We start from the raw sequence: 6,119 nt of genomic DNA on the forward strand, positions 1-6,119 counted from the left end.
AGAAAAATGAAGAAAATAAATTAAATTATGACATTGAAAAAAAAGCACAAAGGCATAAAGGCAAGAACACATCAGAAAATTACCTGCGAATGCCTTAGGAAATGTGCACAGGTATGGGCAAGTTAGTATATAAATACAATAACCTCTGCTTCAGGAGACTTTCTGCAGACCTCTCATAAGTGGCATTTAATGAGAATAATTACTAAAATAGTTAACATTTGCATGGCTATACTACACATAATAATAATAATAACTAACATTTACATAGTGCTGACTATATGCCAGGTGTTGTGTTAAGTACATTATATATATATTAATGATGTACATATTATATCATTTAATCCTCACAGCAACCTCATGTGGTGGGCATTCTCTGATCCAGATTTTACAGATGAAGAGGCTGAGGTACAGAAAAGTGACACACACCCATGGTGATACAGACTCACAATTACTTGTCGCAGATCATACAGCTACTAAATCTGCAATCTGCAAGATGATCTCCTGGAGAGGTAAGGATATAAGTGATATTTTGCCCATTATTTCCTCACTTCCACATAGGTTTTGGGAAAAAACCTAAAAAACACTAAGAAACACCTCTGTCTTGCTAAACAGCGGGCAGACCAAAGCAAATTGTTGAGCAAATGCTTAGGGGGCCACCAAGGACGGGGATGGCTTTGTCTTGTTTCTTCCTCGCATCCACAACTCTAACCCAGCACTCTTCAACACAGCTTAAATCTACAGGTACCACTTATTTCTTTCTCCCTTTCTGGTCTGCATAAAAGTACACATTTCATGAATTTTAACATGTTGCTTGTTGGCTTGCAATGTGTGGATCCATTGAACACTTCAATGTGACCATGTATGTTTTTGCATCCTTGAAAGTCTGTAAGAATCAGCACATATATAAAACTCTGGGGGCTCTGAGCTGCTCTTCTATCAGAGATTAGGCTCCGGGAAGGGAAATGTCTGCTTCATTGGTGTCTGCTAAGTGTCCTGGTCTCTATTGGTAATGCATCTGTTCATTCAGAGGGGTAGTCTAATTAAGACTTAGAGTTGGAGTTGCCTCACCACTCTGCCCCACTTTCCTCATCTATTAAGTGTTTATAATAATACTTACTTCATAGGGTAGTTAAAAGAATTAAATGAAATTATATTGATAAGGGATTTATCACAATATCTGGTACATAGGAAGTACTCAATAAATTCTAGCTATTATTATATTATTATTGCTATTTTAATTTTACTGTGGTTTAGCTAAACCGTTTAAAAGTTGCTAAGTATTTTCAGCTTGGAGTCTCAAGAATTCTAAGTTTCCCAGGCACTTATTATTTGCTTTATCTCTTCTTTTGTCAGATTTGGTTCCAACTTGTGCCATCTCTGGCCCCTCTGCTGAAGTTTCCAATAATATGGAAATGCCTGTTGAGGAAACAGGGAGCAGCACAGGTCTTCTAAATTCCACCAGTACATCTGCTTTTGGCTCACTCTCAACCAAGTAACTGGTGAGATAAGATAAAACATGGTTCACGTACCTCAAGATACCCTTCACATGTGAATTATCACCATTATTTTGCTTTTTGCAAATCATAGTTTCTATTTATTTGTTTTGCAAACATCAAGGAACAAAGATGATTACTTTGAAGTAACTGTTTTGACTTAGAACACACCATACGATTTCCCTGGGTTATATTATATGGCAACACTTAGCAGTGAAGAGCTTATTAATTTATTATTCAACACACATTTGTTGAATGTCTGCCATTTAGAGCACAAAGGGCGAGGGACAAACAGAAGCATATGAAAGTCACAGAGAAGAGGGGTCAGAAGAGGCTGTGGTTTCCTCCTGGGTTATTTTCCAGAAGGGATGCTGTGATTAGTCTTCCTTCCTTTCCTTTCCTTTCCCTTCCTTCCTTCCTTCCTTCCTTCCTTCCTTCCTTCCTTCCTTCCTTCCTTCCTTCCTTCCTTTCTTCTTTCTTTTAAGACAGACTTTCGCTCCTTCCTTCCTTCCTTCCTTCCTTCCTTCCTTCCTTCCTTCTTTCTTTTCTTTTCTTTTCTTTTCTTTTCTTTTCTTTTCTTTTCTTTTCTTTTCTTTTCTTTTCTTTTCTTTTCTTTTCTTTTCTTGTAAGACAGACTTTCGCTCTTGTGCTTTTGTTGCCCAGGCTGGAGTACAATAGTGCCATCTCAGCTCACTGCAACCTCCTCCTCCCACATTCAAACGATTATCCTGCCTCAGCCTCCCGAATAGCTGGGATTACAGGCTGTGCCACCACGCCTGGCTAATTTTGTATTTTCAGTAGAGATGAAGTTTCTCCATGTTGTTGAGGCTGGTCTCAAACTCCCGACCTCAGGTGATCTGCCTGCCTTAGTCTCCCAAAGTGCTGGGATTACAGACGTGAACCACCGCGCCTGGCTGTCAGGCTGCTTTTCTAACTTCGTATCTCATGACTCTCTAAGTCTATTTCTCATCACACTGAACATGTCTGGTGTTCTTCGCGCACACTTTGCAGCTTTTTTTCCCCCTTCTATTTACTTCAGTGGTTCTTTTTGTTTCTTCCTGCATATCTGTGTCCTCATGTGCTACCTGTTCTTCAAGTCCTGCACAACTGTCACTTTTTCGATAAAGCCTTTGATGTGCTTCAGTACAACTCATTGTTCTTTGTTTTGAACTCCTAAGCATCTAGTTTTACCTGTGTTAGGATACTAACAGGTTTTCTTTTTCTTTTATCTTATATTGGAATTATTTTTGTATCTATTTACTCTCTGCTATTAGGCTTATAAGCATCACAAAGAAAAGATTTGCCCATAATTTACCTAGTATTCCACGCGATGACTAGCATACTGCTTTGTACAAATTAAGTACTTATTTTTGGTAAATGAATAAATTAGCAAATGAATAATATGGATCTAGGGGTAGTCCTTGATAGGTGGGTAAGATTTGGATAGAAGGAGGAGGGAAAAGCATATTATGACAGCTTTAGGGAGTGAAAAGTACAAGATTCAGCTTGCAAGCTCAGTTCCCAGGTTCGTTCCTGGAATCCATGGTGTGTAAGAGGAAGACGGGACAGTGGTCAAGAAGGAACTCCATTCAGTTCCTTCATTCAGCTGATGAAAGGCAGAGCCTTCAGCCATATCGTAGTGACCTTTATTGCTCCTCTGATGACTGCAGCCTGGTCAGCCTCTGCCCGTCTGGCCATGTAGCCTGTCCAAGCCAAGGCCGCAGTGTTCCACACCAGGCAAAAGCTTGTAATTAGTATGCTGTTTGTGTTCCCGGACAGAACAGATGTCTGTCTGCTTTTTTCTGCTTAATTATGATGACAGGTTCTCAGTGATCAAGATCCAATTTCAAATTTTTTGAAATACCGTGGCTGAAAAATTCTGTCTGGCCGGTTCTGAGGCCCAGACTTCCCCTTTGCAGGGAATATTTGTTCTGCAGATTAGTATGTACAGAGAGTGCAGCAGGCTGGAGTGGTGGCAGCTCAGACTTGTCAAGGTGGAGTAGCTGATTGGAGGGAGTACTGGGCATGGTCTCCATGCAAATGTACATGCTCTTCTGTATTCCCTTCTTCACTACTATCAATGGGACCTTTTGCTGATCTTGTAAATATACTGCTACAAGAGAATGTTTGGCATGTGAAATAGTTCCTCTTTACAAGTTTCTCTTTGGAAGGTAAAATGTTTTGGTTGTACTTGTTATTAGTGAATTAGTCAATAAGATTCTTTCTTGCAACAGAATAATTCTAAGGATGGCAGAGGAAACAGTATTGGGCTAGAGAGGAAAAATAGGTCCAGAGTCTGAAAAGCTGCCTAGGACCTCAGAATGGCCCATTTCCATAATGTTTTTGAGAAGCAAGTTGTGGGGAGGATCCTGAAGAGGTAGATAAACTTCATCTATGCTTATTTCTGTTTGTAATCCCCAAATAACGAATTTGTGAAACATAGAAATTATTCTGGGTGCTGCATGGCATGGCTTGTGACTGCACAGATTACACCTCTTTTCTCTTACCTCATCTTACCTCCCTACATTACCCCGTCCCCGACTTTCATCTAATTCTGTTGCTTTTTGCCTTCCAGATACATCTGACTTCAGAGACAAGCAATTAGCCCAATTGTACAGGGCTCTGTGCTGAGAAGCTGGCCCACACTTAGGGCTTAATGCTTTGTGGTTGCTGTCTTGAAATTCTTAATAATTTTCTCCTTGAATTTGCATTTTGTAAATGAAGTCTGATGGTGAAATAGATCCATGTGCTGGGGATTGGACCCTCAGTTTACATGTGGTCCACCTCCTGCTGCCTTTGTAATGGGAGCACAACATTAAATGGCAAACAAAACAAAACAAAACAAAAATAAAAACACTTTGTTGGGTTGGGAGAGAGATTACAGAGGAAAGGACAATGACTTTTTGCTTTTTTTTGGGCAAGTGGCTCTGCACATTTCTTTTGCACCAGGCTCTGTAAATTATGCGGCCAACACTTAATGTATCAAATGAATATCTGCTTCCAAGCATTTATGTGACTACATTTTCCCACTTAGAATCCCCTCCCATAATTCTGTGTATTCAACTCCTGCTTACTCTTTAATGCCGAGTTCTAGTTCCATTTATCTTAAGAAGTTTGGTCACTGATAACTTATTACGATGAACTCTTTTTAAGAGAGTTCACTTTATCATATGATAAATTAGTATCACTATATTGGGAAGAGTAGTGAGACACTTGTTTTCTGTCAGAAACTTGCAATTAACTATTGTATGCAGCAGGGGTGAAGGTGGGGATGGGGGTTGATATTCAAAATACTGGATGCCTTGTTCAGCAGGAGCATGGAACAATCAAAATTGATGTTGGCTGCAGAACTGATGCAGGGTCTTAGAAGTCCCCTGTTGTGCTGGTTATCACTTTCATAGTTGCTAGATGAGGACCTAGGGGGTTCCAAGGGAAGGCCTGGCACGGCTGGGACAGCAGGGCGACATTTGAGATCAGTGGCTACTTACCAACTGACATGGATGTGTAGTCTGGCATCCTGGAAGGTCATACCGTAGCATCCCGGTTAAACATCAGCCCTATTGGTTTGACTCACTGACAAGATTCTCAGTGGCGTCTCCAGTTCTTAGTTCCTTCAACTGTCAAATGAGTAGGTTATAATAAGAAATCAAACCCTCAACTATTGATTACCTGTGATGGTCAAGACTCTGTGCTAGGTAATGTTGAGATTCACTGATACATAGATTCTGTCCACCAGAGCTTTCTAATCAAATCTAGCCTTGGAAATAAGATGTACATAAATGATTGATATGAGGTAGAAAGTATCCTAGGAAAGAAGCAGATGAGCTGCTGATGGGGTTGAAAGAACTGAGAAATTACTCTGTTTTGGTGGAAATGACATTGATCTGGGAAAGCCTTGAGAAAAGTGTGGCCAATAATCTGGATTTTGAAATACAAGTGATATTTTAAAACTCATGACTATAGAAAGGAAAGTCAGAAAGGACCAAAGGAATGCCCACTGTGGACCCCCGTAGCTCTAGAATCCTGTGCATCTTTACTTCCGGGCTTTATTTTTTCCTTTCTGTGTATGTCCTATGTACGTCAATCAGGTTTGAAGTTTCTCAAGTGTCTCTAGTTTTTGTTCCTGGCACATGCTCAGTAAATGCTTGATGATTACAATGACAACTGCCTTCTAAAGCTTTATGATCTTCATGAAAATGGAGACATGGTGTGTCAAGATTATCATCTCGGATCATGGCTAATGTCTGGAGGGTGAATCTTTTATAATCAGAATCATCTGAGAATGGGCTGGAGTGTGTATTTGTGTGTGTGTGTGTATGTGTGTGTGTGATCTTACTGAACACTAAGATTGTAGGTTTTAAACACAAGCTTTGACTTCAGGTGTGCTTTGTGGTCCCAACAGAGAAGTCATCATAACAGGGCTTAAGTATCAAGAATAATATTATTGTTTAAGATAAAAAATATACACATCTGTTGATTAGGCATAGAAGTATGTGGATATTATTCAATAAAAGCAGGGCCAGAATATCTCTCAAATGGAGTCAAGAATTTTTGGTTGTTTCTCAAAAACCCATTCATTTGCCTTCTGGGCTAGGTTGTAGCTAGGCCTGTTGCACTGAAGTCTCA

Source organism: Macaca nemestrina, chromosome 5, assembly GCF_043159975.1.
Source record: "Macaca nemestrina isolate mMacNem1 chromosome 5, mMacNem.hap1, whole genome shotgun sequence".
Lineage (NCBI taxonomy): Eukaryota > Metazoa > Chordata > Mammalia > Primates > Cercopithecidae > Macaca > Macaca nemestrina.